We start from the raw sequence: 23677 nt of genomic DNA, 5'->3' as shown, positions 1-23677 counted from the left end.
TTATATATATTTTATTATATATGACTAAATTCTGGTGATGTTCATTAATAACACTTAGCAGTTTTTATACATTATAGCTGACGGTTTTATGCGAACTGTAACACTGTATATAATTTTCTCTAGGAATATGAAAGCAATAGGCCACTTATATCAAATCATTAAGTAAAGAATGTTATACTAATTTCCAAATTTCTTGGTGCATTCAGAATCTTTTTGCATTGCACATGTAAATATTTTATGCTGATGATTAACCAGAAATAGGGACAATTCAAATAAAATATTTCACGACAGACTGGATTTCAATTGATTAAATAAAGTCATACTCTATAAAGTACTTGCCTACTTTCTAACAAAAGTTTTCTACAATTTGCACACGTCCTGGCTCATAATAAAAACCAAATGGGAGTTCCATCATGGCTCAGCAGCTAACAAATTTGACTAGCATCCATGAGGATGCAGGTTCAATCCTTGGCCTTACTCACTGGGTTAAGGATCTGGCGTTGCCCTGAGCATGTAGGCGTGCGTTGCAGACATGGCTTGGATCCTGTGTTGCTGTGGCTGTGGAGTGGGCCAGAAGCTACAGCTCCGATTTGACCCTTAGCCTGGTAGCCTCCATATGCCATGGGTGTGGCCCTAAAAAGCTAAAAGCAAAAAATAAAACAAAACAAAAACAAATGAATATATTTAAATATACAGGAGGATGAATAAAGCTAATAAAATAGAGGCCAAAAAAAGTAGTACTGGTGATAAGGAAATTCTCTCTACCTTTATCTGTTTCAGAGTTTCAGATGAACTCTGGTTATATCTCTTTGGGAAACCATAATTTGTATTTAATCCTATTTAATCATGATTAAAATAGGAATAAGAGATAAACTGAAACTGAATATGGCATTATATGAATAAATGGTTTTCCTTATTATTCCCCCTGCTCTTAGCAAGTTTCATCACTATATGAGTGTGGGCTTTTTTTTAATATCTCTGTTAATCAATTTGCTTTGGGTAACATTTTGTTATAAAAAGTTATTTTTTAAAATATGTAGCTTTATTTACACACAAAGTGATTTCAGGATAAATATATTATATTCATTCCTTCCATACTAAATTCATTAAACAACAAATATTTTTGAGCCCAAGGAATGTATCACATACATTAAAAGCTGCTGGGGATTCAGTGTTGAATTGAAAAAAATAATCCCAGGGATGCCTTCTCAGAGCTTAGAACCATTAAGAGAATCACAAGGAGAACAGAAAGTAAAATACACCTTTATAAAAAGTAAGAGAGTAGAAGCACTGGTTGCTATGAAAGCATGCATGATGGTCATACAACAAACACCTGGGGATTTAGAAAAGACTGCAGGAGTAAAAGGTCTCAGAAAAATGGAACTCAAAGGGTAAAAAAGATTCAGTAGATTGAACAGACATCAGTTGGAGCAAGACTGTTCTGAGGAGATGGAATATGTAACAAAGGCAAAAAGGTGAAAATAAAAATGCAGGAATCCTAATAAATGTGATGTAGCTGTGGAGGTTAAATCAAATATTCATTCAAAAAGTACTTACTGAATGCCCACTGTGTACCAGGCACCATACTGGACACTTAGCTTATCAAGGGAAAATAGCAAGATATGAAGTTAAAGAAATCAGAACAGAGAAGTTCAAAAGGGTCTTATCATTGTGTTAAAGCTTAATGCTCAGCACTATGAAGAAAATACTGGAAGGATTTTTAAGCTAGAGAATGATGCAGTTAGATTTGAGATTTAGAATGATGATTCTAGATATAGAATGGAAAATAGATTGAAGAGAGTAAGACAGGCAGCAGAAGAGTAAAGATGTTACTGCAATGATTTGAATGTGAAATGATGGAAGCTTGAACTTCAGTGGTACCAGATGTGATGCAGAATGTTCTGGACACCTGCTGCATTAGGTGAAGTCTCCTTCCCTGGGCCAGTGCACCCAGCAATAACTGCTGTGTGTCTGGGCTGCTGATAGCCCATAACCCCATTCTTTACAGACAATTGCATCAGAGAAAATTGGAATTGCCTCATTTGAAAATTATGTCCACCATCCTAGGGTCTACTGGTCAGCAATAAATGGCTGGAGCAGGGGTGAAAGGCTGGTCCCCTTGACTTAAGGTGGAACCAGTATCTTTGTACAATAAGTACTCCAGAACTCCCACAGTGCCAGGATAAAGTGAAACTCTAATTGAGACTATATCCCTTTCCTTCTACCATAGGCAGCTTCCCTCAATCCTTCTGCTCAAAGATTACTTTTATAAATTTCTGTCTCAACATCTGCATCTAGGAAAACCAAATTAAAATGGAGAAATAAAGATTCAATAAATATTTAGAAGTAGAAAAAAAAAAAAAACTTGATACAGGATGAAGCTGTGAGAGGGAAGAATCATGAATGAAATCCAGATTCTGACATTGACCACTGGATGCTGAGGAAACCAAGAAGAAGGAACAGAGAGAAGAAGAATGTTCTTTGTCAGTGAAGAGGTCTCTCCACCCCAGTGGACACGGCCACTCACCCTGTGACTGAGGATTAACCCTTCCTTACCTGAAGAAACTGTAATGAGCTCTCCTGTGACAGTTGTCATCAAAGACATTGCCATTTCTCCTCAGGAACCACCACAAACACCCCAAATTCCTTTCAGTTCTTTAACCAGTCAAAAGTCCCAGCAGGCACCTAAAAGTGAGGTACTGTGTGACACAAGAGGCATGCACTGCACTCCAAAATAACTACTTGAGTTTTCTAATTTGTACAGGTAGAGTCCAGGGACTACTTGTGGGAATAGATAGTCATAGAAAAAAGCATAAACTTTGATCAGATCTGATGTATTGATATGCACTCACTAATCAGAGATTCGGCATTTACTGTTGCAGCTTAAGAAAGGCTCTTACAGTTTGTGAGGTGTGACTAACACATGAACCAAATGATGGCCCACAGTGAGCAGCCTAGAAATGCCACACCTGCCTTGGCTTAATGTAGAAGAAGAGATTCAAAGTTGTAAATATTTTGGAAGATTAGAATGGGTTTATCATTTAACGTTTACACCGCCACCCTGAGAAGTTTTGAACACAAAAATTTCACCATAACTCTGAGGGATACATTTGTAAGGAGAAATTCAACATCCTGGAACAGCTCTGTGATGGCTGCCCTCTGTAGGCCAGCACTCTAATGGAAAATACTAGATTGCACTGCCTTGGGAAATGTAAATTCGAAGAATGTGGCTTGATCCCAGGTAAAAAATGCCATTCATTTTCATAAATCTTATATTTTGTGACAGGTTTATACTTACAGGTAGGTTGGAAAAATAATACAGAGAGTTTCCAGGTAACGTATATTCAGTTCCCCCCTCATATTAGTATGGTACATTTGTCATAATTAATTAGCCACCATTATTACATTATTTCTAACAAAAATCCATATTTTAACTAGGATTCATTAGTCTTTACCGATGTCATATTTCTAACATCTGACTCCGGAAACCACATTATATTCAGGTGTCAAAGTTTTCTCCAGTCCCTCCAAATAGTGACAGTTTCTCTGACTTTTCTTGTTCTGGATGACCTTGACCTTGATAGTTTTGAGGAGGACTAGTTGGCTCTTTTGTATAAAACCCCTCCTTTGGGGTTTGTCTGGTATTTTGCTCACAATTAGAGCAGAGTTATGAATATAAAGACCACAGAGATAGGAAATAATTTTCAGCACAACATAAGAATGGGTACATACTCTCAAAGTGATTACAACTGTGGATTTTAACTTTGACCGACTGACTTAGGTCCTGTTTGTCCTATTTCTCCACTATAAATTTACTATCTTCCCTCATTCCATAGTGTTGTCTTTGGATGGAAGTCACTTCCTCACACTTAAAAATTGGACATTTTGTGGATGGAGTATCTATATAAATCATCTGGAATTCTATCTAGTCTCCCATATGTACTAGTAATTAATCCAATTATTAATTTCATTATAACTTATGAATATTTATTTCATACTTGAGTTATACTTCAATTCTATGTTATTTTTTTCCATCTTTGGACATCAGGGGTCTTTCATTTGGATCCTGTTTCCTTTGATGTATCCTCATCACTGTGTGTGGTTAAGCACTTTCCTACTTTCTGGCTCTACAAGATGCTGCCCCAAACCCAGAATTAGCCATTTTTTCATAAAGCCCTGATTCATTGTTTGGAGAATGATATTACTAACAAATACTGGGGGAACTTAACTGTGAATGAAATTGAGCATTTTCATATGCTTAATTATTTTTAATAAAAAGAAGAGTACCTGTCAAAATAAATTATTTTGTCTGTTATTTAGTTTACAGTATTTTTCTAAGATTAACAAGTGAAATCCATTTATACTTGAAAATTATGTTTTTGTCTGCTATGAGTTGTAGATGGAATTTACCAGTTTGGCAATTACAATTTGTTATGGACTCTGAAATAATTTGGAGAATATAAGGGCACATAAAACAGTTTGTCCAGCTTTTGGCATATAGCTAGATATGAACAAATTTCGTCTTTTTATTTTTTTTACCTCTCTCACATGGAGAGTACAAGGCACTAAAGATGCATTTTACAAGAATTCTACTGAGTTCCAGATATGAATTGGAGCTTGTTCTCCTATTATTTCCTTTAGTGAGTCCCTGTGTCATAAGAAAATACATTGAAGAAAAATAATGAATAAGGGGACACATTTAACTTTGGACAATATAATATAATTTAAATAGGGGCTCCTATTAATAACAGGAGCTGAACTTAAAATAGTAAACACCTAGAAAGTTTTGAGAAGTAAAGTAAAAAGACAAAATTAAAGCAGTAGATTCAAATAAATCTCATAATCGGCTGGAACACTGGCTTAGCATTCATTGACAAAATTTTATGTTTATTGTTTCCTTTTCTACAGCCCACCTTCTATCCTATGTGTGTGTATGTATGTAGGTTATATTATGAGACATTCTGAAATGTTTAGACAATCATTCCTCAATATAATATTTACTTGAAGAGTATTGTATCATTGTGTTCTCTGTTCAAGATGTCAAATCACAATGAGTAAATCATGGAAAAATTTTCTCTGCTTCTGCAACTGGAAGAATGTCAACTAATATTGATATGTCCTTGACAAAAGCTAAAGAAAACATTCAGCTGGAAAAATTATTCTCGCATGCCAAATAAATTAATATTTGTTTTCTAAAGAATCATTGACTTTTTCATTATATTTCTATTTCTTATATCATTATTTACATACGCAAGCTTGGAAAATGGTTGAATAAGTATTATGATTTCCATCTTGTTCAGATAACACTGGGACACAGTAGTTAATGAGTACCCACTAGAAACTGGCATTTCCACATTCATGTGTATATATTTGGCCACCAACCATAGTATTCATATCATAATTTTTCTTCCCTTTCTCCTTTGTAGATTTGTCTAAATAGTTCTTTCTCCTCATTCAGTGAAACAATGCAGCAAAACAACAGTATCACTGAGTTCATCCTCTTAGGATTGACACAGGATCCTAAAAAGCAAAAAATGGTGTTTGTGATCTTCTTCATTTTCTATGTGGGAACCTTGGGGGGCAATCTGCTTATCATTGTGACCATCAAGTCTAGCCAAACACTTGGGAGCCCCATGTATTTCTTCCTGTTTTATTTATCCTTGGTTGATGCCTGCTTTTCAACTTCCATAGCCCCTAGATTCATTGTGGATACTCTGTCTACAAAGAAAATCATATCTTACAATGAGTGCCTGATTCAGGTCTTTGCATGGCACTTATTTGGCTACATGGAGATCCTTGTCCTCATGGCCATGGATCGCTATGTGGCCATCTGCAAGCCCTTGAATTACCCAACCATCATGAGGTGCCAGGTCTGCATCATCCTGATTGCTTTTACATGGATAGGGTCTTTTATACATTCTATGGCTCAGATTATCCTGGCCTTGAGACTGCCCTTCTGTGGATCCAATTTGATTGATCACTACTGCTGTGATAATGCAGCCCTCGTTTAAACCCACCTGCATAGATATTGATATGATGGACCTACTGGTGGCATTTAACAGCAGGGCCCTTTGTGCAAGCAGTTTTGTAATTCTGATGATCTCATATATTGTCACCTTGCATTTGCTGTAACCCACAGTGCAGAAAATGCATTTGATGAAATGCAACATCTACTCATGATTAAAACACTTACCAAAGTGGGTATGGAGGGAACCTATCTCAACATAATAACAGTTATTTATGACAGATCACAGCCAACATGATACTCAATGGTGAGAAGCTGAAAGAATTCCTGCTAAAATCTGGAAAAAAAATGCCCACTTTCACCTCCTCTGTTCCACATAGAATTGGATGTCCTTACCACCCCAATCAGAAAAGAAAAAAGTAATAAAATGTATCCAAATTAGAAGAGGAGAGGTAAAATTGTCATTATATGCAGATGACATTGCCCTATATATAGAAATCCTCAAACAACTACACACAAAACTACTAGAACTGATAAATTCAGCAAGGTAGCAGGAATACAAGATTAATATCCAGAAGATGGTTGCATTTCTTTACACCAACAATGAAGTATCAGAGTGGGAAATTAAAAAAAAACCCTTTTACATCACAGTAAAAAATAAAATACTAAGGTATAAACCTGACTAAGGAGGTGAAAGACATATGCTTAGATGTATAAAATATTGGTGAAGAAAACTGAAGATGATTTAAAGAAATGGAAAGATGTATATATACCATTTTATTGGCTTAGAGGAATTAATACTGTTAAAATGGCCATACTCCTCAAAGTGATCTACAGATTTAATATCATACCTCTCAGGTTACCCAAGATATTTTTCACATAACTAGGACAAAGAATTTTAAATTTTATGTGGAACCATAAAAGACCCAGAATTGCCAAAGCAATCCTGAGAAGAAAGAACAAAGCTGTAAGCATAACCCTCCCAGGCTTCAGACAACACTACAAAGCTACAGTTATCAAAGTAGTGTAGTATTTGCACAAAAACAGACATATGGATCAATGGAACAGAATAGTGAATGCAGAAGTAAACCCACACACCCATGACCAATTAATCTATGACAAAGCAGGCAAGACTATACAGTGATGAAAAGACAGTCTCTTCCATAAGTGGCATTAGAAAATGGACAACCCCAAGTAAAGGAATAAAATCAGTAAATTGTCTAACATCATATACAAAAATAAACTAGAAATGGATTAAAGACCCAAATGTAAGACCAGATACTTTAAAAGTCCTAGAGCAAAATATAAGCAAAACACTACTTGACATAAATTATTACAATATTATTGATCTGTCTCCTAAATCAAAGGAAAAAAGCAAAAACAAACAAGGACCTAATTAAACTTATAACCTTTTGTACAGTAAAGGAAACCATAAACAAAATTAAAATATACCCTATGGGCTGGGAGAAAATATTTGCAAATGATGTTACTGACAATGATCTAATTTCCAAAATATACAAGCAGTTCATATGAATCAATAACAAGAACAACCCAAAAAACCCAATTAATAAATGGGCAGAGGCCTAAACATACATTTCTACAAAGACAGACAGATGGCCAAAAAATACATGAAAAGGGGCATGACAACACTAATTATTAGAGAAATACAAGTCAAAACTTCAACAAGGTATCACCTCACACAGGTAAGAATGGCCATCATTACAAATTCTACAAATAATAAATTCTGGGGTGGGTGTAAAGAAAAGGAAACCCTCTTACACTTTTGCAGGAAAGTAAATTGGCACAGCCACTATGGAAAACAGTATGGAGGTGTCTTGAAAAACTAAATATAGAGTTGCCATGGGATCCAGCAATCCCACCCCTAGGCATATATCCCAAGAAAAATGTAATTCAAAAAGATAAATGCACACCCCTGTTCATAGCAGCACCATTTAAAACAGCCAAGACATGGAAGAAACCTAAATATCATGGAAAGATGAATGGGTATAGAAGATGTAGTATACATACACAATGGAATACTACTCAGACATAAACATAATGATATAATAATGCCTTTTGTAGCAAGGTTGATGGATTTAGAGATTATCATACTAAGTGGAGTTAGTCATACAGAGAAGGACAAATATATGGTATCACTTATTTGTGGAATCTAAAAAGTATACAAATGAATTTATTTACATAGCAGAAGCATACTCACAGACACAGAAAACAATTGATATGTTTACTAAAGAGGAAAAGGAGTGAGGGAGGGAAAATTAGGAGTTTGGGATTAACATTTGCACACTACTATATATAAACGAGGTAAACAACAAAGTCACACTGTATAACATAGAGGACTATATTCAATCTCCTATAATAAACCATAATGGAAAAAAAGATTTAGCGTAAAACTCCCATAAGCCAGGCTGTGTGATATTAAAGCATGACAGAATGTTAATAAATTGATCTAAAAACATATAGACCAAAGGCACAGAATAGGGACCCCCAAAACCCAAGTATATACTCTCAACAGTTCCTTGATGCAAACTAAGAATATACAGTGGAGAAAGGAGAGTCTCTGGAACAAGTAAGTTGAGAAACTGGATAACTAAACCATACGAAAGAAAGTGTACCCTTATGTTACATCATATACACAATCAATTTAAAATGAATTAAAAATTTTAATGGAGGAACTGGAACTGTAAAATTCCTTGATAAAAACAGAGATGAAAAACTTAACAACACTAAGCTTGTCAATGATTTCTGGAAAAGACAAAAAAGCACAAGTAAAATAATCAAAGTTAGACAAGTGAGACAACATCACTAAGCACAGCAAAGGAAAGCTTATACATGGCGAACAACCAGCCTATGATGGGAGAAACTATTTGCAATCACATACACAATAAAATATTAAGACAGAAAATATAATATACAATAAATTCCTACAAATCAATAGAAAAGAACTAACAACCCAACTGATAAAATGAAAAGAGGACTTGAACAGACATTTCTCCAAAGACACAAAGATTGTCAACTGGCATACGTGATCAAACATCACTAATTATCAGGAAATGTAATCAAAACCACAATGAGATATCATCTCCCACTGAGTAGGATGTATTTACCAAAATAACAAAGATAGCAAGTGTTGGCACATACATGGAAAAACTGGAAAACCTGTATGCTGCTGAGGATGATGTAAAATAATGCAACCCCTAAGAAAACCTGCATGGCTGTTCCTCAAAAAATTGAAAATAGAATTGCCATGTGATACAAATTTCACTTCATGGATCTATATATCCAAATGTATTGAATATCAGGAATGCAAAGAGATAACTACACTCGTGTCTTATTGGTAGCATTGTTCCCAAAATCCACTTATGAAAACAACCTGTTTATTGAAAGAGGAAATGATAAAGAAAAGATGGTATATACATACAATGGAATATTATATAGTCTTTTAAAAAGGAAATCCTCCCATATGCAAAACTTGGATGAACCTGGTCAACATTACGCCAAGTGAAATAAGACAGATAGACAGGGACAAATACTGTATGAGTCTAGTTATAGAAGGTATACACAAGAGTCAAACTCATACAAACAGCATGATGGCAGTTGCCAGGACTAGGGAAAATTTTTAATTATAGAAGATGAATAAGTTCCAGAGTAAGTATAAAACGTGCTTATGGTTAATATTATTCTGTTGTGTAATTTAAAGTTTATTAAGTGGGTGTTTCTCAAGTATTTTTATCACAATAAAAACTTTATAGAATAAGTAAATATTTAAAAGAATTATCTTCTCTCAAAAAAACAATGTCTTTAGATATAAAAAGGAATATATAGAGAGGAAAATAAGATAGAAAAAGATAATCAACATCAAATGCCATTAAAGAATTGCAACTAAAACAAGATGCACCTATGCACCTATAAAAAAGATGACACCAGGCACCTATAAAAAGCCACATCGGAAACACTACAACACCAGCAAGCATATAGAGCAACTGAAAATCTCATGCATTGCCTATCAAAATACAAAATGGAATAGCCACACAGAAAGACGCTTTTGTGTTTTACAAAACCTAACCTACATAAACCCAACAATCTCACAACACAGTATTTACGCAAATGAATTGAAAACTTATGTTTCACAAAAACCTGTACACAGATATTTACAGAAACGTTAATTCATAATTACTAAGATTTGGACTCAATCAAGATGTTCTTCAATATGTGCAAAGGTAAACGAACTGTGCTTTCCCCATGATGAAATATTATTGAGCACTAAAAAAAAATTTTAAAAGCACTATCTAGCCATGAAAAGACACAAAGGGATTTTAAAATGCATACTACTGAAATGAAAGAGGACAATCTGAAAAGGCAACATACTGTAGGATTCCAACTATGTAAGATTCTGAAAAGAAAAAAAAAGGAATAAAATAAAGAGATCAGTGCTTGGCAGGAGTTGGAGAGAGGGAGGTATTAACCGAAAATAATAAAAGAGCCAGTTATTTCACCAGTAAAACAGGTTTATTCAGGAACAGGGAAGAACTGCAATTAGAAACATGTAACTCCATGAACCACATGTAAACCTGTAAAGCAAAGAAGAGGACACTCTTTTATAGCAAAGGGGCAGTTAGGAGAGGCTGTTATAAACAACAAGTTCACTGGAGGACACTGGGAGCTTGACTCCAGTGGCTTTTTCACCTGAATTTAAGTCTCTTGTTGACTGAGGTGTTGCCAGGCAAGGATACATTCTTCCTCCTGCTGGTGGCAGTGAAGTATCACATCCCACCAGAGATACAAGCCACATCTCTTTCTGTCGGGATCTGCGTTGACAGTATATGTATGAGAGCTCCCCCTTCTGGCTTCCAGTTTAGTGGGGCTTCCCTTTATTAAGTTTAATAAGAGGGATGAATAGGCAGAACACAGAGGACTTTAAAGCACTGAAATTATTGCGTATGATATTATAATGGTGGTTACCTGTCATTATACACAGATCCAAACCTACGGGGTGTACTATACCAGGACTGAACCCTGAACGTAACCTATGGACTGTGGCTGATTATGGTGTGTCAATGGCATATCAGTTTCCTTGACTGTAACCACAAGTACTGCTCTAGTTCAGCATGTTGAGGCAGGGAGAGGTTTTGTGTGTGAGGAGCAGGGAGGCAAAAGGTTCGTGGGTACTCTGCATTTTCCACAAAATTTGCTGTGAACTTTAAACTCTGCCAAGAATAAAAATCTATACAAATTCCCATCGTGGCTCAATGGAAACGAATCTGACTAGTACCCATGATGGCACAGGTTCGATCCCTGGCCTTGCTCAGTAGGTTAAGGATCCAGCGTTGTGGTGAGCTGTGATGTAGGTCACAAATGCAGCTAGGATCCCATGTTGCCAGTGGCTACAGCTCCAATTCGACCCCTAGTCTGGGAACCTTCGTAAGCTGCAGGTGCAGCACTGAAAAAACAACTAAAAAAAAAAATCTATAAATATGCTATGTTTACACCCATAATTGAAAAAAGTATTAAGCTGCACTTCATTAAAATCAATTATCTCTGCTCTGCAAGAGACACTGTTAAGAAAATGAAAATACTAGCCACAGACTGAAAGCAATTGTACCAAACACATATCTGAACAAGACCCATAACCAAAATGTACAAAGAACAGTTAAGAGCAACAAGAAAACTAGCAATCCAATTTTTTAAAAAATGGGCAGATGATTAGTCTAGACATATCACCAAAGAAAACATATTGATGAAAAATAAGTGTATGGAAAGATTAACAACATCATATTTTGTTAGGTTATTGCAAATATAACAATGATGAGATACCACATATAGTTTTTTTAGGTTCCACATATAAGTGATATAATACAGTATTTATCTTTCTCTATATGACTTATTTCACTTAGCACAACACTCTCCAAGTCCATCCATGTTGTTGCAAATGGCAAAATTTCATTTTTATGGCTGAATAGTATTCCTGTGTATGCGTGTGTGTGTGGTGTGTGTGTGCGTGTGTGTGTGTATGTGAATACATGTATTATTTATCCATTCATCCATTAATGGATACTTAGATTGTTTTATATCTTGGCAATTGTAAATAATGCTGCTATGAATATTGGGGGTGCAGGTATAAATGGTATTTCAGTTTTCTTCAGTTATATACTCAGGAACGGACTTAGTGAATCATATGCTAATTCTATTTTAGCATTTGAAGAACTGCCATGCTATTTCTTATACTGGCTGAACCAATTTATATTCACACCAACAGCAAACAAGACTTCCCTTTTCTCTATATACTTGCCAACACTTGTTATTTTTGTTCTGTTTGTGATGAAAGCCATTTCTGATAGGTATAAGATGATTACCTCATTGCAGTTCTGATTTGAATTTCTCTATGACTAATGATGTCGAGTATCTTTGCATGGTGCCTATGGCCATCTGTATGTCTCGGAGAAAAAAAAAAAGTCTACTCAGAGCTTCTTCTGCCTATTTTTTAAACCTGGTTGTTTTGTTTTATATTGAGCTGTATGAGTTGTTTATATATTTTAGACATTAACCCTTATCAGTCATATTATTTACAAGTGTTTTCTCCCAATCATTCGGTTACTTTTTGTTTTGTTGATGATTTCCTTTGCTGTGAAAAGCCTTAAACAGGCCACATTTGTTTATTTTTGCTTTTAATTCTATGCCTTGGAGACAGATTCAAACATATGCTGAAATTTATTGCCAACACGTTGTTCTGGCCTATGTCCTCTTCTAGATATGGATTCGGTCTTACATTTAATCCACTTTGAGCTTCTTTGTATATATAGTGTTAGAGAATGTCCTACTTTCATTATTTACAGGTGCTATGCAGTTTTTTTCCAGCACCACTTCTGAAGGATTCTATTCTTCTATTGTATATTCTTGCTCCCCTTGCCATAGGATTAATTGACAATAAGTATGTTGGGTTTATTTCTCGGTTCTCTATTCAGTTCCACTGGTTCATCTGTCTGTTTGTTATGTCAGTACCATACAGTTTTTGATTACACAAAGCTTTGTAGTATAGTTTGAAGTCAAGAAGAATGATACTTCTAACTTTATTATTTTTTCTTATGTTGTTTCATCACTCGGAAACTTCATGGTTGCATATAAATTTTAGGATTATTTGTTCTAGTTGTTTGAAAACTGCATGGGTATTTTGATAGTGATTGCATTCAATCTGTATATTGCTTTGGATAGTATGCATTTTTTTTGGTCTTTTGTCCATTTTAGGGCCACACTCACGGCATGTGGAAGTTCCCAGGCTAGGGGGCTAAGATGGAGCTGTAGCCACTGGTCTACACCAGAGCCACAGCAACCATGGATCTGAGCCACATCTGTGACCTACCACCACGCTCACGGCAACACCAGATCCTTAACCCATTGAGCGAGGCCAGGGATCGAGCCACAACGCATGGTTCCTAGTCAGATTGTTAAACCACTGAGCCACAACAGAACCTCCGGATAGTATGGATATTGTACAATATTAATTCTTCCAATTTAAGTCCATTACATTACTTACGCATTTATTTTCAATTTCTACCTTTAAGTCTGCTAATACCTGCTTGAGATATTTTAGGTGCTCCTAAATTGGGTTGCAGAAATATTAATGAGTTATAATATCTTCTTGTATGACTCCTTTATCATTAAATAATTCCCTCCTTTGTCTTTTTTATAGAATATTTTAAATGTTATATTGTCTGATATGAGCATTGCTGCCACTGATTAAAACTATCATTTTCAGTAATTATTCTCAAATATAATTGCACAGATTTAGCTTGAAATTCTTATTTTTAAAAAAATTAACTGAAAATGTGAAAATGTTTCCCTGTATATCCTATGGCTATTGGGATTTCAACATTAATGTAAATTCTAGACACCACACCTGAGAATAGCATTACTAATCTATTAGAAAACATTTTTCATTATTATCATCACTTTCTGGTACTCCCTGGATTTCTTTTTTTTTTTTTTTGTCTTCTTGTCTTTATAGGGCTGCACCTGTAGCATATGGAGGTTCCCAGGCTAGGGGTCCAATCAGACTGTAGCTGCCGGCTTACACCACAGCCACAGCAATGCCAGATCTGAGCCACATCTGCTACCTACACCATACAGCTCATGGAAACCCCAGATCCTTAACCCACTGAGTGAGGCCAGGGATCAAACCCATGTCCTCATGGATGCTAGTTGGGTTCACTAACTGCTGAGCCACGACAGGAACTCCAACTTTTTTTTTTTTTTTTGGTTTTCAATTTAGCATAGAATAAGGAAAATGTGTGGAATGAGAACAAACTATGGAATAAAACAGTTTTAGTACAGTTCTCAGTACTGAAATTATTAAATGTATAACCTAGGCAAGCAGCTTAACTTCTGTGAGTTCCAGTTTCTTTTTCTACAAAATTCCATTTGAAATACCAATTTCGTGGAATTATTATATGAATTAAAAGCTGAGTTATGAAAAGCGACAAACACAAGAGCCTAGTATTATAAAAGCTAATCAATAAATACTTGGGTAAACAAAATTGTTTCAATAATTGTTTCCTTCAAGATATGTCTTCTACTAACATGAATTAAAAAATAAATGGAAGTGAATTTGACAAATAAGAGATACATATTGTTTGTACAAAGAGTTCCATATACATATTAATCATCAGATCACTTGCAGTATGTCTGTAGCTCCAGGTGAGGAATGCCTGGAGCCCATAGAATAGAACCTCTGGTTTCAAGCACCACAGTGTTTCCCTGGATTTGTAGAGAAAAAATCAAAAGAGCTAGCAAAGTTTGTTTCCTAATGTAGAAGTGTGTTTAACTAGTTTTATAGGAAAGTTTAACATTCACAAGCTTATATGAGACTCATAATGACCCTATGAAATGCTCATTACAAATTGAAGAACAAAGTGTTATTATCAAGAAGAAATGAGCAAAATACATTATTAGGAAACCACAGCTAGAATATACCTAATAAGCAATATTTATATTTACTTAAAATATTTCATAATATCATATATCACAACATACAGTAATTTATTTTTTTGCAGATAATCCATTTCACTCATCCTTTCTCCTCATTTATGAAATCATGCGGCTGAACAATAATGTGACTGAGTTCCTTCTACTTGGGTTGACTCAGGATCCTCTTAGGAAGAAAATCATGCTTGTCACTTTCTTGATTTTCTACTTGGGGACATTACTGGGGAACCTGCTCATTATTACTACCATCAAGACCAGTCAGGTACTTGGGAGTCGAATGCATTTCTTCCTTTTCCACTTTTCCTATCTGATATCCTCCCCTCTACTTTCCATAGCCCCTAGAATGACTGTGGATTGCCTCATGAAGAAGACCACTATCTTTCAGTGAGTGCATGATCCAAGCCTTTTCATCCAGTGTATCTGGCTGCCTGGAGATCTTCATCCTCATCCTCATGGCTGTTGACCGCTATGTGGCCATCTGTAAGCCCCTGCACTACACGACCGTCATGAGCCATCGAGTCTGTGGTGTGCTGATGCCTGTGGGCTGGGTCAGATCCTGTGTGCATTCTTCAGCTCAGAATTTTCTAGCCTTGAATTTACCTTTCTGTGGTCCCAATGTGATTGACCACTACTTCTGTGACTTGCAGCCTTTGTTAAAACTTGCCTGTGCAGACACCTATGTGACCAACCTACTCTTGGTGTCCAACAGTGGAGCCATCTGTACAGTGAGTTTTGTCATGCTGATGGTCTCCTATGTCATCATCTTGTATTCTCTGAGAAACCACAGTGCAGAGGGGAGGAAAAAAGCCCTCTCCACCTGCATCTCCCACATCACTATGGTCATCTTATTCTTTGGTCCTTGCATATTTATATACACACGCCCTGCAACCACCTTCCCCATAGATAAGATGATAGCTGTGTTTTATACAATTAGAACACCTTTGTTCAACCCTCTGATTTATACACTGAGGAATGCAGGAAGTGAAAAAAATGCCATGAGGATGCTATGGAGCAAGAAGTTGATCTCAGATGTCAAAAGATGAGTGAAGTTTCACAATTTTTCTTCATAGTTTAGATTGAATTCGAAATCCCTTGGAGAATAACATTTCATACTGTGGGTGTTTAATATAATCCTTTCATAGGAATTGGTATTAGTTTCCTTCAGGAAAATAAACACTGTAAACACATACCCTGATTAGTGTCCACTCAATTTTATGTAGAGAATTAAACAGCACCAGGTATCAACAGGAATGCAGATCCATTGCCTTGGATGTTTTTTCACTACTGAGTCTCTGCCCTCTTTGCCTGCCTAACAGTGGTTTTGATCTGTTCTTCCTGCCCCCATGTTGACTTCTGGTCTTCTCTGTTTATAGTTATTTACACTTTTTTTTCTGGAATTAGTTTTTTTATTTTATTTTTTAATTTTTTATTTTTTAAATTGTAATCAATTGTTATTTCCCCAAAACATTTTTTTCTACTGTACAGCATGGTGACCCAGTTGCACATACATGTATACATTCTTTTTTCTCACATTATCATGCCCCATCATAAGTGACCAGACATAGTTCCCAGTGCTACACAGCTAAAATATACAAACAACTTATACAACTCAACAGCAAAAAAAAGCCAAACAACCCAATGGAAAAATGGGCCAAAGACCTGAATAGACTGTTCTCCAAGGAAGATATACAGACGGCCAACAAGCACATGAAACAATGCTCAACATCCCTGATTATTAGAGAAATGCAAATCAAAACTTCCATGAGATACCACCCTCACACCAGTCAGAATGGGCATCATTAATAAGTCCACACATAACAAATGCTGGAGGGGGTGTGGAGAGAAAAGGGACCCCTCCTGCACTGTTGATGGGAATGTAAGCTGGTACAAACCACTATGGAGATCAGTATGGAGGTACTTTAGAGAACTATACATAGATCTACCATATGAACCCAGCAATCCCACTCTTGGGCATATATACAGACAAAACTTTCCTATTTACACTTTTTAAATGCTTACATCCGCAGCCTGACAGGCTCTTCCAAAGAGCCAGACTGATCTCTTTCAAATAGTGGTGTTTATTATACACTTTGGTCACATCTGTCAGATCATAGACCTTCACTTATTGTTCTTCCCTGACTCAGCAGAAAGTACCAGATCCAATAATACAGAATCTTAATGTTGTAAGAACAAATGTCCAACCTTTTGGTATTATACTTTGAATTCTTACCATATGTTCCCCTAGATCCTTCTAACAGTGACAGAATATGGAGATATAATTCTACTTCTGATTTTTTTTTTCTTTGACTTTTAGGAAGGCTTTGGCTATTGGGTATATACTTATAATGGTATTCTTTTGGTACAATTTATGTTCCTAATTTGATCCTTTACTGAATGTGAGGGTCGTATAAGTTTCTCTTGAAATATACAAGAGAAATAATTACTATTTTAATATTCACTTATTGTTACTGCAAAATTAAGAAATATATCACCCAAATTAAGGGTGATATATTTATATTAAGGGTGACATACTTCTCTGGAAATAGTGTAGGCAGTTGATGTTACTGCATGCTAACATATTAACTGATTAAAGTAAATAATTAAATACTCAGAGGAGGACCTTATGTTTTGAAACAGCAATACTTATATCACAGGCATAAATTATGAATTCCATCCTGCAATCACCCTCCTTGGTATTTACCCAAACGCATTAAAGACTTCTATTCACACAAATATCTGCATTCATTTTATAGCAATTTTATTCTTAATTGCCAACACTTAGAAACAATTAAGATATCCTTCAATGCGTGAATAAACTGGAATATCCAGACAAATGAATATTATTCAATGCTAAAAAAAGAAATGAACTATCAAGCCATAAAAAGATATGAAGAAAACTTATTTGCATTTTATTAAGTAAAAGAAACCAGTCCGAAAATGCTACATACTGTATGACAGCCATTCTACGTCATTCTGGAAAATGACAAAACTATGGAGACAGTAAAAAGTTCAGTGGTTGCCAAGGGGTCAAGTGGAGGAAGGGACGAACAGGTGAAGCAGGGAAACTATTCTGTATGGTCCTATAATGATGGATATCACATGTGTGTCATTATACATTTGTCCATATCCATGTGATGCACAACGCCAAGAGTCAACTCTAACGTAAACTTGGGGCTTTGGCGGATAGTGATGTGTCAATGTAACTTCATCAAGTGAACGAATGTATCCCCTCTGTGGGTTGTTATGAATGAGGAAGGCAGTGCATGAATGGGACAGGGCATACATGCAATATCTCTGTATCTGCTGCTCAATTTTGCTGGGAACCTAAAACTCCTCTTAAAAAAAAAAAAAAGCCGTTTAAAAAAAGATGTCATGAGAGAAGACAGAATGTAATAGTAAACAATAGTAAACAAACAAACAAACAAAAAAACCTCCTCACCTCAAAAGAACAGAGGAAAGAAAGAATATATGATAGAAAGGGAACAATGAGAAAGTAAACTGTGATAGGATGAACTTAAATCCAAAAACGAAGGAGTTGTGATGCAGTGGAAACAAATCCAACTAGGAACAATGAGGTTGCAGGTTGGATCCCTGGCACTTGCTTAGTGGGTTAAGGATCCTGAGCTGTGGTATAGGTTGCAGATGCAGCTCGAATCTGGTGTTGCTGTGGCTGTGGCATAGCTGGTGGCTGCAGCTCCGACTTGACCCCTAGCCTCAGCACCTCCATATACTGTGGGTGCTGCCCTAAAAAGACAAAAAGAAAAAAACAATGTTAACAATCCCATTATATGCAAATACGCTGCATTTAAAAGACAGAAGTTATCAGAATACACATAAGAGAAGAATCATCAGGAAAGAAAAGTAATGCATTAGTGAGGCACATCTCAGCATGATGAATCTCAAAAACAGAATACCTGCACGAGTGAGAAAATGCTATGATTCAATTTATATGAAGTTCTAGAATAGGCAAAACTAAGAGTGATATAAATCAGAACAATGGTTGTAGTCAGTTGACTGAAAAGGGGCATGACAGTTATATGAATATATACATTGATCAAAACTCATCTGACCATATGCCTAAAATATATATATTACATTGTTGGTAATGTAATGCTCAGAGAAAGAATTCTATTGTAAAACAAACTTACTATGTCCAAGTCTCAATAGAAAAAATGCTTGTCAAATCTAGTGATCATTTCTAGAGAAAAAAAGCAGAATGACAACTGTCATTAAGAATCACATTCCCATGGATAAAAGATATATAGAAATGTTATTGAAAATTGGTACACCAGGAGTTCCCATAGTAGATTAGAAAAATGAACCTGACTAGTATCCATGAGGATGAGGGTTCAATCCCTAGCCCCCGTTTGGTGGGTTACGGATCTGGCCTTTCTGTGGCTATAGTGTAGGCTGGCAGCAACAGCTCTGATTTGACCCCTAGTCTGGGAACTTCCACATGCCATAGGTATGGCCCCTAAAAAGAAAAAAAAAAAAGTACACAATACGTAATTTTTAATAGTTACATTGGACTTACCCCAAACGGAAAACTTTTGTACTAAAATCTATGTTATTTTGTGCAGCCCTAAAAAGACAAAAGACAAAAAAAAAAGGGAAAAGAAATACTGATTCCTTACCACACAGTGAAGGAAACCTTAGAAACATTTTGCCAAGTGAAACAAGCGTGTTGCAGAAGAGAACATATCATATGAAATGTCCAGAAAAGAAAATCTTTATAAACTAATATTTGACTAGGGCTGCCAGTGACAGTGGTACAAAGGAATGAGGAGTGACTGCTAATGAGTATGGGTTCCTTGGGGGTGACAAATATATTGCAAAATTAGACAGTGTTGATGGTTGCATAGACATCTATACTAAGAACCACATACACCTCAAATGAGTGAATTATATTCTATATGAGCTATAGCCTAATAAAGCTGTTAAAAATACTAAATCTAGTAATCATTTCTACAAAAATAAAAGACCACACAGTAGCTTCCATTAGAAGCTTTTTCTTCTTCATTTTTTTTTTTTTTGGCTGCATGCAACATGCAGGAGTTTCCCGGGCCAGGGATCAAAACCTGCACCACAGCAGTGACAATGCCAGATCCTTAATTCCACTGAGCCACCAGGGGAATGTTTCCCAGGAGTGCCTCACATTGGACCCCTGGACCCATTGCCCCAGGAACTAATGAATCCACAGCTGCAGCCAAAATAAATAAATAAATAAATAATCTTCTGTCCCTAAATGGAAGACACGTCAATGTTCTATTAATAATGAGTACACTACAGTGACTTTAAATCCCTACTTGCCATGATTAAAATTAAAACTGGTCACCACTGTATTCTATAATTTAATTTATATGAGTCATACCGAAAGACTCAGAAATTGGGAAACAAACAGCTTCTAATCTACGAAATAGTTCCATGGAATCTGATCCAGGAACCAAGCACAGAGCACCGTCAGGGACAAAGATTCTATGTGCTCTTGGAGTCCCATGTGTCCAAGGTGCCTCAGGGTGAGAAAAGGTGAGACCCTAAACCTTCAAATTCTCTGAAGCTTTGGACTAGCAGAGTCCTTCCTTTACCCTTGGTAAATCCTGGCATGGAAAGTACAATCAGTCAGACAGTGGAGACGTGGCCCATCTGCACAACAAACAACCCCCACATCAGATCCCTAAGAGGCCCCCAGATAAGGCCCCTTCAGGTCAGAGGGAAATATGCTGGAGAAAACTGGCAGATTGATTTCACTGTCATGCCGAGAGTCCTCGGGAATTTCAGGTATCTCTGGGGCTATGGACACATTGTCTGGATGTGTAGAAGGATTCCCACTAGAACTGAAACGGCAGCTGAAGTGTCTCAGGCTTTACTGAAATAAATAACCCCCAGGTTTGGGCTCCAAGGTCCCTACAAAGGGATAATAATCCAGCATTTGTGTCTCAGGTGACAGAGGGATAATGAGTTCCCCGGAAATAAAATGGACCTCAGTCATCAGAGAAAGTAGATCCAATCAGACCTTGAAAGGGGCCTTAGCCAAGCTACCTCAAAAACTCTAGAAAACTGGGTCAAGTTGCTTCCGATTAATCTGCTCTGCAGGCAGTTAGCCCCAAGCGATAAATTACAGTTAAATGCAACTCTTTCAGGGTAGACCCATTGCCCAAGCCCAAGAGAAGGGACACCTTAACCTTCCTGAAGTGAAACCACTCGAGTAGGCCTTCCAGGTAGAAGAAATCATGAAAGCTCCCACGTAATATTTAAATTACATGCTGCCTGCCCCAACCAACTCAGCAGGACAGAAAGCAGAGAGGCATTTATCACCAGCAAAGCCCTTGAACAACTCTTGATAAATAAAAACAGAATCTGCTAATAAAATGCAGGCCCACCTTTTCCGCTGCCTTCAGTGTGCAGTCCAGTTTTCCTTGCCCATTTGCAGACTGCGGCGTGTAGAGACCTCGCGCTGTGGACTGGAGCTCCTCCTGCGAAACGGCTTCGCCACACCTCAGCCCAGTGACCTTGTGCTGAAGTACTGGGTTTGACACTGCAATTCAGGACAGCGAGCGGCCTGGATCAGAGGTGCTGCGCCCAGCCCTGAGCCCTGGAGCCTGAGCGGCTCAGAAGTCCTGGCCTCGCGAGAACTCCGCCCCCTCCCCTCCCCACGCTGATGAGAACTCCGTCCCCTCCCCTCCCTGCTGATGAGAACCCCACCCACTGCCCTCACCCTCCCTGAGAACCCCGCCCACCGCCTGTCTGGAAGAACCTGTGCCCTTGGGAGCCAGCGCGTGCCTCTCTGTTTTGTTTTGTTTTTGTCTTTTTAGGGCCACACCAGGGCACATGGAGGTTCCCAGGCTAGGGGTCCAATCGGAGCTGTAGCTGCCGGCCTACACCATGGCCACAGCAACGCCAGATCTGAACCGCATCTCCAACCTACACCACAGCTCTCAGCAATGCCGGATCCTTAACCCACTGAGCAAGGTGATGGATCGAACCCACGGCCTCAAGGATACTATTCAGGTTTGCTACCACTGAGCAAGTACAGGAACTGCATGTCTCTCGGTTCTTTGATCAAAGAATAAAGCTTCCAGAGTTCCAGTTGTGACTCAGTGGTAGTACCTGACAAGTATCCTTGAGGATATGGTTTCGATCCCTGGCCTCCCTACGTGGGTTAAGGATCTAGTGTTGCCTTGAGCTGTGGTGTAGGTCGCAAAGGAAGCCTGGATCCTGAGTTGCTGTAGCTGTGGCATAGGCTGGCAGCTACAGCTCCAATTCCACCTCTAGCCTGGGAACATCCATATGCCAGAGGTGCAGCCTTAAAAAGAAATAATAGGAGTTCCCGTTGTGGCGCAGTGGTTAACGAATCCGACTAGGAACCATGAGGTTGCGGGTTCCGTCCCTGCCCTTGCTCAGTGGGTTAACGATCCGGCGTTGCCGTGAGCTGTGGTGTAGGTTGCAGACGCGGCTCGGATCCCGTGTTGCTGTGGCTCTGGCGTAGGCCGGTGGCTACAGCTCCAATTCGACCCCTAGCCTGGGAACCTCCATATGCCTCGGGAGCGGCCCAAGAAATAGCAACAACAACAACAAAGACAAAAGACAAAAAAAGCCAAAAAAAAGAAAGAAATAATAATAATAATAATAAACAAAGCTTCCCTTTGCGTTTGAACTGAACCCAACTCAAAGAGTCTGTAATAATATCACATACAAATTTCTAACCAGTAGGGAAGGGAAGTCGATGAATCTATCTTTCCCTTTCCTAGTTATTTAGATTGTTTGGAAAAGGAAAGAATAGTCTCTATTAGAAGGTCCAATGAAATCAGGAAAGCATTTGCTGTGGGCAGATTGTTAATTCTCTCTCAAAGTATGAGACAGTTTCTTTTTGGACATTATATTAAAAAGAAGGGAGGGGGGAGGTGAAGGCCAAGAGGGGAAAGAAAATAAAACATTAATGAGGGGAAAGGAAAGGGTAGGAATGTGAAAGGAATAAGAAAAAATATTAGTGGTCAAGAGTCAGCCTTAAAGGCATACAATCAAAAAGTGGAAAAAAAAAAAAAATGAAAGCCTGCACCATGATTCATTCCAGGTATGGGCTGGAAGGGAACTTTTTCCCACTAGTTTCTCCAGAAATCAGCAGAGACTCAACTAAAAAGAAACGCAGTGAACCCCAATAGTACAATGGAGTCCACTCTGTTCCAATCAAATGGAACTTCTGAAAAAGCAGGACGATTAAAATTCAATAGAGAAATACCTCCAAAAAGAGATTTTTGTAATATATATGTTATATAAATAAGCAAATTATACGAAATATATGTAAATATATATACATATAATTTCAATGAAATCGATAAATAATCATAAAACAATTACATACCACTGTTTACTAAAGAGCTCTGGATTAGTGCTATGGTTCCAAATGCAACTATTAGCTGGTATTTACATTTAGCTAATTTAAAAAAAATTTACATGTATTTTTTAAATTTTTTTATTTTTTTTTAATTTTTTTCGTCTTTTGTGTTTTTAAGGCTGCACCCATGGCACATGGAGGTTCCCAGGCTAGGGGTCTAATCGGAGCCGTAGCTGCCGGCCTACGCCACAGCAATGCCATATCCGAGCCACGTCTGCGACCTATACATCAGCTCATGGCAATGCCAGATCCTTAACCCACTGAGTGAGTCCAGGGAGGGAACCCACGACTACATGGTTCCTAATCAGATTGTTTCCGCTGCA

General features: G+C 37.4%; 1 pseudogene; it reads left to right on the top strand.

Moving 5' to 3' along the window:
* The first annotated feature begins 15071 nt into the window (after positions 1 to 15071).
* Positions 15072 to 16005, top strand: LOC125124057 (olfactory receptor 4C16-like; annotated as a pseudogene).
* Positions 16006 to 23677: the final 7672 nt, after the last annotated feature.

This window comes from Phacochoerus africanus, chromosome 4, assembly GCF_016906955.1.
Source record: "Phacochoerus africanus isolate WHEZ1 chromosome 4, ROS_Pafr_v1, whole genome shotgun sequence".
In the NCBI taxonomy this organism is placed as follows: Eukaryota; Metazoa; Chordata; class Mammalia; order Artiodactyla; family Suidae; genus Phacochoerus; species Phacochoerus africanus.
The sequence above is the reverse complement of the archived record's forward strand: the minus strand, read 5'-3'. Positions and strand labels throughout refer to the sequence as shown.